The 13,238-nt window shown below is 43.6% G+C and overlaps 1 pseudogene across 1 annotated transcript; it reads left to right on the top strand.

The window, feature by feature from the left end:
• The first annotated feature begins 683 nt into the window (after positions 1-683).
• On the top strand, positions 684-2,263 carry LOC308239879 (D-3-phosphoglycerate dehydrogenase-like; annotated as a pseudogene). The gene has a single exon. The product of its transcript is annotated as a D-3-phosphoglycerate dehydrogenase-like (transcript).
• The last annotated feature ends 10,975 nt before the right edge of the window (positions 2,264-13,238 follow it).

The raw sequence follows: 13,238 nt of genomic DNA, 5'->3' as shown, positions 1-13,238 counted from the left end.
AGGGTTAAAGGACAAAGGAATCAATATCCTGCAGCAGACATTGCAGATTATGGATGTTTTCCCCTTAAGCGTCCTGTTTCTAACTTGTTCCATCAAGCAGGGCCACCAACATATGATGTGTGAGGTATCTGGCTTTGTGGGATTTTCTAAAGTTTATCTGTATAATAAAGAACCAGGGTGTAACACCGTTACCACAGAAGCTGGACCAGACTGGAAGTCAGTGCTGGGTTGCTGTGGCAACCCAGCTCTGACTGCTTCCTCTGCAGGCATGGTGCCCCAAAACTGACTGCTGAGGGGGCTGTGAATCAGGGCCAGAGAGAGGCCTGAAGAGAGAAGCAGGGACTGATCTGTTGCCTCTGTGGCAGCTTTTGACCAGCACTTGCCTCTCTCTTTCTCTCCCAGTCTGACCAGCAGCCGCCTCCATTTCTCTCCAGGACTCCACCTGGGCTGCTTATCAGCCCCGCCTTTCTGATCAGGCCCTGTTGATAAGCCCAGAGACACTGACTGGAATAGAAACTGACCAATCAGAACCAAATCTGGGTGAAATGTGAGGAACCAATGGCTGCCTAGGAGGCGGAGCTTTTGACGCTGACTGGCATAGAAATTGACCAATCAGAACAAAATCTGGGGGCTTAGAGGTGTTTCTGTCCAGGGAGAGCATCAATCCTGCAACCACTCCAGCAATGGCCTTCGCAAATCTACAGAAAGTGCTCATCAGTGACAGCCTGGACCTTTGCTGCCAGAAGATCCTGCAAGATGGAGGGCTGCAGGTCGTGGAGAAGCAGAACCTGAGCAAAGAAGAGCTGATAGCTGATGCAGGACTGAGAAGGCCTTATTGTCCACTCGGCCACCAAGGTGACCATGGATGCCATCAACACAGCAGAGAAGCTCCAAGTGGTGGGCAGGGTCAGCACTGGTGTGGATCTGGAGGCCGCCAAGAGGAAGGGCATCCTGGTCATGAACACTCCCAATGGGAACAGTCTTAGCACTGTGGAACTCACCTGTGGGATGATCATGTGTCTGGCCAGGCAGATTCCTCAGACAACGGCTTTGATGAGGGATGGCAAATGGGACCGAAAGAAGTTCATGGGAACAGAGTTGAATGGCAAGACCCTGGGAATTCTTGGCCTGGGGAGGATCTAGAAAGAGATGGCCATCTGGATGCAGTCCTTTGGGATGAAGACTGTAGGGTATGACCCCATCATCTCACCAGAGGTCTCGGCCTCCTTCAGCATTCAGCAGCTGCCCCTGGAGGAGATCTGGCCCCTCTCCAGCTCTGTGACTTCATCACTGTGCACACCCCTCTCCTGCCCTCCACAACAGACCTGCTGAACAACAGCACCTTTGGCCTGTGCAAGAGGGTGTGTGTGTGGTGAACTGCGCCCGCAGAGGAATCGTGGATAAGGGCGCCCTGCTCCAGGCCCTGCAGTCGGGGCAGTGCATGGGCACAGTGCTGGAAGCATTCACGGAGGAGCCGCCTTGGGACTGCACCTCGGTGGACTACGAGAATGTCATCAGCTGCCCCCACCTGGGCGCCAGCACCAAGGAGGCCCAGAGCTGCTGCGGGGAGGAGATCTCTGTCCAGTTTGTGGACATGGTGAAGGGGAGAGCCCTCGCGGGGGTCATGAATGCCCAGGCCCTTACCAGCGCCTTCTCTCTGCACACCAAACCTTGGATTGGTCTGGCAGAAGCTCTGGGGACTCTGATGCGAGCCTGGGCAGGGTCCCCCAAAGGAACCATCTAAGTGGTAACCCAGGGCTTATCCCTGAAGAATGCCAGGAACTGACTGAGCCCCGCAGTCATTGTTGGCCTCCTCAAAGACACTTGTAATCATGCAGATGTGACCTTGGTGAATGCCAAGCTGCTGGTGAAGGAGGCTGGCCTCAATGTAACCACCTCCCATAACCCCACTGTGCCAGGAAGGCAAGGATGTGGGGAAGGCCTCCTGAGCGAGGCCCTGGCAGGTGCCCCCTACCAGGGTGTGGGCTTTGTGCTGCAGGCACTCAATGGAGCTGCCTTCAGACCACAAGTGCCTCTCTGCAAGGGTCTGCCCCTGCTCCTCTTCTGGGCTCAGCCCTCCAACCCTGCCATGCTGCCTACCATGATTGGGCTCCTGGCAGAGGCAGGGGTGCAGCTGCTGTCCTACCAGACCTCAGTGGTGTTTGATGGGGAGACCTGGCATGTCATGGGCATCTATTCCCTGCTGCCCAGCCTGGACACCTGGAAGCAGCATGTGACTGAGGCCTTTCAGTTTCATTTCTGACCTTGGGGCTCACCAGGACCAGCCTTGGGGGCTTTGTGATCAATAGGTCACATTCCTGTGGCTGACACCACTTATGTGGTCTGACCCCTGTAATAACCACTTAATAAACAGCTCACCCTCACCGCCCCCCCCCCCCAAAAAAAAAGAACCAAATCTGGGTTAACTGTGAGGAGCCAATGGCTGCCTAGGAGGAGGAGCTTTTGATGTTGGCTGACTGGCATAGAAACTGACCAATCAGAACCAAATTGACCAGCAGAGGAGGGCAGTTGGGGGCAAGATCAGGCTGGCAGGGGAGGGCAGTTGGGGGCAACCAGGCCGGCAAGGGGAGGGAAGTAAGGGATGAGATCAGGCCGCAGGGGAGGGCCGTTGGGGCGAGATCAAGCTGGCAGGGAAGGGAAGTTGGTGGCAACCAAGCTGGCAGGGAAGGGCAGTTGGGGCCCATCAGGCCAGCAGGGGTGGGCAGTTGGAGGCAAGATCAGGCTGGCAGGGGAGGCCAGTTAGGGGTGACTAAACAGGCAGGCAGAGGCAGTTAGGGGCGATCAGGCAGGAGGCAGAGGCAGTTAGGGGTGATCAGGCAGGCAGGTGAGTGGTTAGCAGCCAGCAGTCCCATATTGTGAGAGGGATGTCTGACTGCAGGTTTAGGCCCAATCCTCAAGGGGTCCCCGATTGGAGAGGGTGCAGGCTGGGCTGAGGGAACCCCTCCTCTGTGCACAAATTTTGTGCACTGGGCAACTAGTCTACATATAAATACCTGGGCAACATTGGCCTAGGAGATGCCACAGAGTCTGTGAAGTGCCTGCAGATTTCTTTGTAAGGGACAATTGCCTCTAAGTAGCGGCTCCACACACTATGATCCATTTTGTGGGCCTGGATATTAGCATTAACAAGGAGAATCAGGAAGCTCACTTTCCTCTCCTAGAAAATCACTAGTTCCTTCAGAAACCCCTTGGCAGCGTTTTTCAAGAAGGAAGCTATGTCTTCAGAATGCCAGATTGGGTGAAAGTAGAAAAGTCTAAGATGGAATACCAGCAAGAATGCCCACCAGGATCTGTAAGGATTTTAGTTCTCTCCCTTGGCCCTCTCCTTGCCTGACCTTACTGTATTAATTTGCTAAAGCTTCCATAACAAAATACCACAAATTAGGTGGCTTAAACAACATATATGTGTTGCTTCACAGTTCTTGAGTCTAGGTGTCTGAGATCAAAATATCAGCATTGTTAGTACCTTTTGTGGGCTGTGAGAGAAGTACATGTTCCATGTCTCCCTCATAGCTTGTGATGGTTTGCTGGCAATTACTCCAATATCTGCCTTCATCTTCACATGAAGTTCTCCCTGTGTGTGTGTTTGTCTCCAGATTACTCCTTTTTATAAGGACCACATTTATATTAGAGGTAGGTTTCACCTTACTCCAGCATGATTTCAATATAAGTAATTACAACTGTAATGACCCTAATTACACATTTTGAAATACTGGGGCTAGGTCTTCAACATATACATTTGGGGGAGGCAGGGCACAATTCAACCCAACTCTTTCATCTCCCACTCCTACTTTTTCAGGCTTCTTCTCTGCCTCAAATTCTGGGTATGTGCCAATACCACTAGAAGTTGGACTAAAACTGGAGAGCATAATGAATATAGTCAACCCTTATTGGAATTCAGTTACTTCTTAAGTATGTGAAGCTGGACATATTACATAATTTTTAGGCCTCATTTGCTGCATTGGCAAGCTTGGAAGAATAACATTCTTGACTTCATGGGATGGTTGTGTGGACTATATTAAATATCCTGGCCCGTGGCATGGCTCAATAAAGTTACTAGTATCCTATATAATAAAGAGGTAATATGCAAATTGACCACCACACCTTCACCAGATAACTGCCTATGACCAAACTGGCAAGGGGTTTAGTGAGGGACGACCAAATGACTGAACAGCAGGCTGTGTGGGGCGGGCAGGCCAGCGGGGGGCAGTGAGGGGTGACCAGGCAGGCAGGAGGGGCAGTTGGGGGCAACCAGGCCAGTAGGGGGGGCAGTTGGGGGCAACCTGGTCAGCAGTGGGGGTCAGATAGGGGTGACCAGGTCAGCAGGGTGGCAGTTAGGGGTGATCAGGCTGGCAGGGGAACATTTAGGGGAGACTAGGCCATCAGGGGGGCAGTTAGGGCAATCAGGCTGGCAGGGGGGGGTGGTTAGGGGCAATCAGGCCCATATGCAGAGGCAGTGAAGGGCAATCAGACCAGCGGGGGGGGGGCAGTTAGGGGCAACCAGGCAGGCAGGCAGGTGAGCGATTAGGAGCCAGCGGTCCAGGATTGTGAGAGGGATGTCTGACTGCTGGTTTAGGCCCGATCCCAAGGATCAGGCCTAAACTGGCAGTTGAACATCCCATGAGGGGTCCCAGATTGGAGAGTGTGCAGGCTGGGCTGAGGGGACCGCACCCCCCCCCCCCGACCCTGGCCATGCACAAATTTCATGCACCGGGCCTCTAGTAATTATATACAGCAGCTAACTATGTCTTCAGCTCTGGGGGCAGCTTTGGCATTAGAACAAAGGAGAAAGCTGAAGAGAGCAGTTCTGAGAAGGGTTCATTCCTTTGTCCAAAGAATGTTTATTGAGCTAGGCACTCTTTTGTGAAGACAACAAAGTTCCTGTTATCAAAGAGCTGACAATCCAATGGGAGAGATGGACAAGATACAAAAGAAGTAAATATATCTGATTAAATCAGATAGTGATAAATGCTCTGAAGAAAAAGAACATAGGGTAAAAGGATAAATGAAAAAGCAGTATCTGGCTTTGTGGGATTTTCTACAGTTTACGTATAAATACCTTGGTTGGGTAGGAAATAGACTTGAGAGGGAATAAGAGATTGCTTAAGGGACAGGGGACTGACTAGGTGATGTTCGCCCACATGCCCACTGGGCTGGGCTGACTCTGGCTTTAGTGAACACCCAAACAGATAACTCTGCTGTATACTGTAGGAGTAACTATGCTCATCAATTAACTTAGGTGTGAATATTGATTCCAATCCCTCTTTTCTGTCTGTTAAACTGTTATGTCTCTTCAAATAAGTACCATACCATTGAGCACTTAATTATGCACAGCCCAGCATTCCTCATTGTTATTTCTTCCATATTAGTCTATTCCACTGGACTGTTGGCTTCTTGGAGGCAGGACTCATCTCATACTTCTTTTGTAAAGGTCTAACTCTTAGTATAGTACTGAAACAGGTAATAGTTTCTCCATAATACTTATGAATTAAATAACTTACAGAGAAAGATAAAGTTCTCCTATTTATATAGGAGACAAAGAGTGAGTGGAGAACTCATAAGTTTATTATACTGTTGTTGAAAGAAAATGTAATCTCTGCCTACTGGGATAACCATAGTCTGATAGGCTAGATACAGCCGTGGGCAAACTATGGCCTGCGGGCCAGATCCGGCCCGTTCGGCTGTTCTCTCTGGCCCGCGGAGCCGAAAGAGCGGAGGGTTCTCTTGCTCTCCCCTCCGCTCCTTTACTTTGAATTTGTATTAGTTCACACAAACACTCCATCCATGCTTTTGTTCCGGCCCTCCGGTCCAGTTTAAGAACCCATTGTGGCCCTCAAGTCACAAAGTTTGCCCACCCCTGGGAATCATCTGGATACTGTTGCCGGAGACACAGTATTCCCCATGGCACATTCTGATTTATGTAATAGTACTAGCCATGTGCCAGGGGTGTTCTAAATGCACTTTAATTCTTGTCACCACCTTTGAGGTAGGAAATGTTATCCCCATTTTACAGATGAGGACACTGAAGCCCACACACTTGGAGTAACCTGCTCAAAGTTTCATTCTCTAAAGTATGAGCCAGACTGAGGTGTTGGGGTATGCATATAATTTAATTGATAAGACCAAATGACGTGAGAGATAGTAGAGCAAAGTGGCCAAGAGATTGGCTTTGGAGTGAAGTTGATCTAGGACCAAATCATAACTCTGCAATATAAGAGATAGGTGACCTTAAACCTAACTTTCCCAATCTCAGCATCTTAATCTATAAAATTAAGAATAAATGAAGCACTCACCTGATAGGATTTTATGTCAGTTAAATTAACTAATACACCAGCACATAGCATAGTGCCTGGCACACAATACACACATGAATTATTTAAGTGCTTAACAGGCCCAGATGGCATGGCTCAGTGGTTAAGCATTGACCTATGAACCAGGAGGTCACGGTTTGATTCCGGGTCAGGACACATGCCTGGGTTGTGGCTCAATCTCCCGTGGGTGGCATGCAGGAGGTTGCTGATTGATATTTCTTTCTCTCTCTCTCTCTTCATTGATGTTTCTATCTCTCCCTCTCCCTTCCTCTCTGAAATCAATAAAGATATATTTTAAAAACAGAAAGTTCTTAACAGGTAACTGGCAGAGGGATTTAATTACTGGCCCTTCAAACTACATAGACTCAATATGGGAGGTGGTTCAGCCACTGTGCAAGGTAGCACACCTCTTGGAATTTTTAAATAGATGCTGTCACAGTGTGGGTGGGAGATTGTAGTTATGATAGTGGTGGTGACAGTGGCAGATACTATGGCAGTGATAGGGGTCTGGGGTGGGGACTGACAATGTTCTAATTTTTTTCCTCTGTGACAGGTTTTACACAATCCCTAAACAAACTGAAGGAGAAATAATCCTGATGAAACCTCACTTTAAGTAGGTGGCCCTTGTGCATTTCAACTATTGATCCAGAGCTTTCTCTGATTATGCTGAGGTAAAGAGGAGAGACATGATAAATTATTTTCTAGGCCCCATAGGGCTTATCGAAATGTATGAGGTAAGATATAAATACACCTGCTAAGGTTTTTTATAAGCAGAGAAATTATCACATTGTTATTGGGCCACAATTTTATTTATCTCTGCTCTCTACTTCTTACGGAAAGGTGAGGGGACCAAAGCTTAACATATATGACTAAAGAGTCTAAAGCAGAAGACCATTCCCAAATATTCTTTCTCTCTGTGTGGTCCCTCAAAAGCCATAGAAGCCTCTGCCATGCTGACCTCCTGGACCACATCCTGCACACAGATGGCTGGCAATCTAAGGGTACTCTTCAGGACACCATGGTAGCCAGTCAACAGCATTATTTAAAATATAACTTGGTAACTTTATTTTAATCTATTTTCCCATGGTAAACTTATTTTAGTAATTTTACCTATTTTTAAACAATATCAAACTTAGAGAAAAGATTAAAATACAGTAAATGCAGTACAGGGAGCTTTTTTTCTCCTGTGAATCATTTGAGAGCAAGTTTCTATTTTGATGGCCATTACCCTTAAACACTTCAGTGACTATTTCCTACAAACAAGGGTATTCTCCTATCTACACTAATAAAAGAGTAAGATGCAAATTGACCATACTTTCAAGATGCCCACCAGCCAAACAGGAGTGAGTACACAAATTAACCCAACAAAGATGGTGGGTTAATTTGCATATGCAAGCGTTGAGTGGCTGGGGGCAGGGCGGGATGCTCTGGGCCTCTGGGCAGCTTGGGAAGGTGGAAAGGCGGCTCCGCTCCGGCCGGAGTGAAGGCAGTGCTGGCAGCCAGGGAAAGGAAGGCCCATTCTTGCATGAATCTTCATGCATTGGGCCTCTAGTATAACCATAATGTTACTATCAAAATCAGGAAATTAATATTGATGCATAACAATAATCTAATCCCTAGATACCATTCAAGCTTCATCAACTATCCCAATAAATTCCTTCATAGTAAAGGCATCTAGTTCAGAACAGGGTGTTTAATTATGTCTTTTTATTCTCCTTTTTATACAATCCCTTGGCCTCTCTTTGACTTTTAAGATCTTAACATTTTTGAATATTCAGGCTAGTTACTTTTTAGAATGCCTTTCCATTTGATTTTCTCTGATGTTTCCTCATTATTAGATTCTAGTTGTGCATCCTTAGCAGCAATGTCACAAGTAATGCTGTATTCTCATTGGGTCCCATCAGGTGGTTTAAGAACAAGCAAATTATAGGGCTACCCACTGCAGTTAGCTTCTGAATCAGTTTCATCAGCATTTGTGACAAACATTTACCATTGAACATTGTGCTCAGTATGCACAAAGTATTCTTAACAGGTACTTGTGATGCCTCCACACTAAAATCTACTGGAAGTATGGTCTTAGCCTATTGTTATAGCTTCACCTCTTATGAGACCTATGGCCCCCCAGGTACCTATACCAACTTCTCTTTCTTCCAAATGCCTGGGAATACTTTCTCACCTCTGCCTCTGCCCACATGGTTCCCTTTGCCCTTCATACTCACTACATTTCTGCCCATCTTTCATGGCAAAAGCTGACTTGTCCTTCAGAGACCACTTCAAATGCTGCATTCTCCATGAAGGCTTTTCACAATTCCCTATCCCAAACTTGGAATTTCATCTTTCCTCTAGTGTACTAGGTGTAGCGGTTAATAATGCAGATTTTTTTCAAAAGATGGAGTTACACATATATTGATATATATGTGATTTGATATGTATGCTATTTTGTTGTATTGATAGCAAGCTTCAAAACTTCATATGTCAAATTTTCTGAAGGTGTTAACATCATATATAATTTTACACTTAAAAATGTCGAATTTCCTGCCAAAAAAAAAGAGCATTTGCGGGAAGTTATAGTTCATTACTTTACTTTGAAGAAAAAGTTATCGTATACTTCAGGAAGCTTATGGTGAACATGCTCCATCTCAAGATACTTGTGAACGCTGGTTTAAACACTTTAAAAGTGATGATTTCAATGTCAAAGACAAAGAAGGTCCAGATCAATCAAAAAAGTTTGAAGACCAACAATTACAAGCATTATTGGATGAAGATGCATGTCAAAAACAACTTGCAGAAAGATTAAACGTTGCTCAACAAACAATTTCCAATCATTTACAAGCAATGGAAAAGATTTTAAAGGAAGGAAAATGGGTGCCATGTCAACTGAACAAAAGACAAATGGAAAACTGAAAAGTCATAAGTAAAATGTTGCTTCAAGGGCATGAAAGAAAATCTTTTTTGCATCTGGTGATGAAAAGTGGATTTATTTTGAGAATCCCAAATACACAAAATCATAGGTTGATCCAGGTCAACCATCAATATTGACTGCAAGCCAAATCACTTTGGAAAGAAGACAATGCTCTGCATTTGGTGGGATTAGGAAGGTGTGGTGTATTATGAGCTTCTAAAACCAGGTGGAACCATTAATACTGATCGCTGCCGACAACAAATAATCAATTTGAACCACGCTTTGATTGTGAAACTACCAGAATGTTCCAGAAGACATGGCAAAGTAATTTTGCTTCATGATAACACACCATCACACACTTCAAAACCAGTTAAAGACACGTTAAAAGATCTTGCCTGGGAAGTATTAACCCACCCGCCATATTTACCAGACCTTGCTCCTTCAGATTACCACTTGTTCTGATCGATGGCACATGCACTTTCTGAGCAGCACTTCAAAACATATGAAGAAATGGAAAATTGGATCTCTGAATGGTTTGCCTCAAAACAAGAAAAGTTCTATTGGGATGGTATCCACAAATTACCTGAAAGATGGGGAAATGTGTAGCTAGTGATGGACATTACTTTGAATAAAGCACTTTTGATGTTTCTCTTGAAATTATCATGTTTTCTTTGATTACAAAATCCACATTATTAACTGGTACACTTAGTATTTTGCCTGTTTTATTATAATAATCATATTATCCCTTATAGTAAAATTGCATGATAGGTTGCAAACACCTTGCAGGCAGTACCTTTGCATTATCCACTTCGGTTTTACTCCTAATTTTATCCTGTTCTAACCCCTACCCCAAGGACTATTTAATATAATGCTGTGTGTATAATAATAATACCTAAGATTATTGACAGCTAACTAATCACTGGGCACTGTCCTAAGTTGTCTACATGAATTATCTCATTTAATGCTTATAACAGCTTCATGAATTAGGGGCTTTCAATGTACTCATTTAATAGAAAGTAACTGAAAAATAACAGAAAATAAAGAAATATAATCTGATAGAAATAATAAGTTTATGAACTAAAAAGTAATTAACAAAATGTATTATATTGCGATATCCTGAGTGTCCTCTAGCCCCTGGTCTTGAAGACACTGTTTCTAATTTGAGGATAAGATTCAACATTGGACAGGAAAATCTATATCCAAGTCAATGAAAAATGAAAGTCAGAAGCCACGGAAGTTCATTTGGAAATAGAGGGGAAAAAAGCAGGTGAGGAGTACAAACCAAAGCCCCAAGAGATAGGTAAGGTTGCAACAAATGGAGGTAAGTGCCTTACACCGCAGAGAAATCCCAAGCACAACAGACTACAACTCAGCAAGGAGACCTATGTCAACATGGAGAAAAGAGAAGATCCTTGGGGCCCTGTGGCTTTTTAGAATTGCCTTAGGAGTAGCACCTCTGAGGGCCATTTGGAATATAGAAACCACAATAATCTCATACTCAGAGTTTACTCTTTTATGTTTCTGATCAATAGTCCACATGTCCAGCACTGGACAAGTATGCCTCAGTATACTCAGATAAGACAACCCAGTAAATGGGTGGCTAAAGTGTGGGAATTTCAGGGAAAGTATCCTCTGGCAAGTCACTTTACCAGTGTGAGCCCCAATTTTCTTATCTATAAAATGGTATTAAAACACACACTTCCAATCTCATGGTGACTGTACAAGCACATATAATTGTTAGCTTATTAGGTTGCACCATTACTGTTCATTTCTTACGTATACACAGAGCAATCTTATATGGTTCAACTGAATAGGACTCAAACTGTGAGGTCCTGTTTATCTCAGTATTCCCAGTACCAAGTATATTGTCTGACACTTGAGAAGCATCCAATAAACATTTTAACAGATTTATCAAGGTAAAATTGACATACAATAAACTGCCCATATTTCAATTATACAATCTGATGTACTTTGATATGTATACACTTGTGAAACCAAAACCACAATCAAAATATAGTGAACATATCACTCCCCAAAGTGTCCTCATTGTAAAAATTTGTTGGAGAAATAAGAAAAAACACATGGCTGTTATACTGCTCTGGAGACTATAAAACACCAAGGAATAACTGCTGAGGCCCAAAGAGGAGATTCTTATTCCTCACTTCTATACCCAGGGTGCGGGGTCCTGAGGGAGGGAAGGCAGGGGAATCCTGGGCCATGATGGGTTTTGGAGTCACAAAGACAGTGGTTTTCTTGATAGCAGAACCTTCTGAGTGTTTGAAAGAATTAATACACTGATAAGGCTCTAGGTCACGTTCCAACTTCGGTGTAAACTCTAACTTCTAACCTTGAGTGGTTTTTCTTTGCCTAATTCTTCTTTAAAAAGCCTTATTGATCAGAAAAGCATTTTAGAGCTGATTGGATAACTTTAAATCTCATTCTTTTATGAGATTTTCTTTTTACATAGTTTTGAGGAATAAACTTGGACAGAGATGGATAATATAGAGTGCTAAAATGAAACTAAATTGTAATTTCAAGTTATTTCACAGCCAATATGGGTTACTTTACTCATATTTATGACAGCATGCAGTATTGGAAACTTCCACAGGGATTAGGGGCTGCCTAATTGGCTGGAGAATTTGAGATTGTCCAGGCCTTATCTAAGTGAAGCAAGCCTAATAGTTCACCTCTGCCTCAAGTGACTTAGAAATTAAAAACAGTCCTCATTTCACCCTAAACTTTTGCTTTGCTTTGCCCAATATATTGAGTCTAAGGCATAAACTTACCTAGCCTCTTCACATGTTTATTTCACCATGGCCTTATCCATATCAACCTGACTTTCTGTGTAGAAGTAAAAACAACATGAGCCATGGGAAATCCAGAAATGTCTATTTCTATAATGAGACCAAGAACAACTTGTATTATTTCAAACTCTCAGGGTATATGAGAAATTGATACTCTTTAGTAAAAGGGCCCAACATATGCTTAACTTTTAGTATTTTCTTATAGTGACTGAATATTGTGTAGAATGTTGGAAACTATAGATCTTTGAGATTATTAAATATTTTCAACTTTCTAGTGGCAGAAATATTTACATGGAAACTCAATATATACAACATATAAGAGCAAACTAGATTTGCTTGAAACTGGTGGGGGGGGGGGGTGGGTAAAGATATCTACCCTGTCAATAACTCCAGTGTTACAGAGCAGCTTTCTCAACTCCCATTCAAGTGCCTTTCAATACACCACAGTTGTTCCCCCTCCCTCTGTTGAAACTGTGAGAATAAAAAGGTGCCTGCTCTTCATTGCATCTGAGATGCTATCTAATTGAATCTTGAGAACAGAATAAAGGAGGTTGCCCTCTAACCATCACATAAATAAGAAGTAACCTGGGTGTTTTTGAAGCACAGATAATCACAGTTATGTTAGCTGTAAGTCATCTTAACTCCATAGATTACTAAATTCATAGAGTCTAAATGACAGTGATGGTCTTCCAGAGAGCCTAATGCACCCACACACAGAGCAGTTTAAAAGTGGGAGGTCAATGGGGGGAAAAGGAGACATCTGTACTACTATTTGTAATACTTTAAACAACAAAATAAAATTTTTAAAAGTGATGCAGCTTATGAAGTCACATAAAGCATTCTGTACCACCCCTGCATCACAGCAAAACCATTAATCAAGGCATGGATATCGAGTGACTTCCAAAATGGCAAAACCCTTACATATGTGATCTGACTATATTGGTCTTTGAACGTGGCTTTGGTTTCATTTCTAAACTGAATAATCCTTGCCCATAAGCATTTGATTAATTCAGGCAAGTAAGAATGAACAGAACCCAAAATGAAACCTATTTTAATAACATATTTTTATCACTGTATAAGTGTATCTAAAGTAGCCCAAGAACCTCTTCTGCTGTCCCTCCATATTTTCAGTCCTTGTTTTCAAAAGACAGTAATTAATATGTCATCATTATTCAATATGTGAAGTGCTCTCATTCTCCC

The sequence above is a fragment of the Plecotus auritus genome, assembly GCF_963455305.1.
Source record: "Plecotus auritus genome assembly, chromosome: X".
In the NCBI taxonomy this organism is placed as follows: Eukaryota; Metazoa; Chordata; class Mammalia; order Chiroptera; family Vespertilionidae; genus Plecotus; species Plecotus auritus.
Note: the sequence above shows the minus strand (reverse complement) of the source record. Positions and strands in the feature narration are given on the sequence as shown.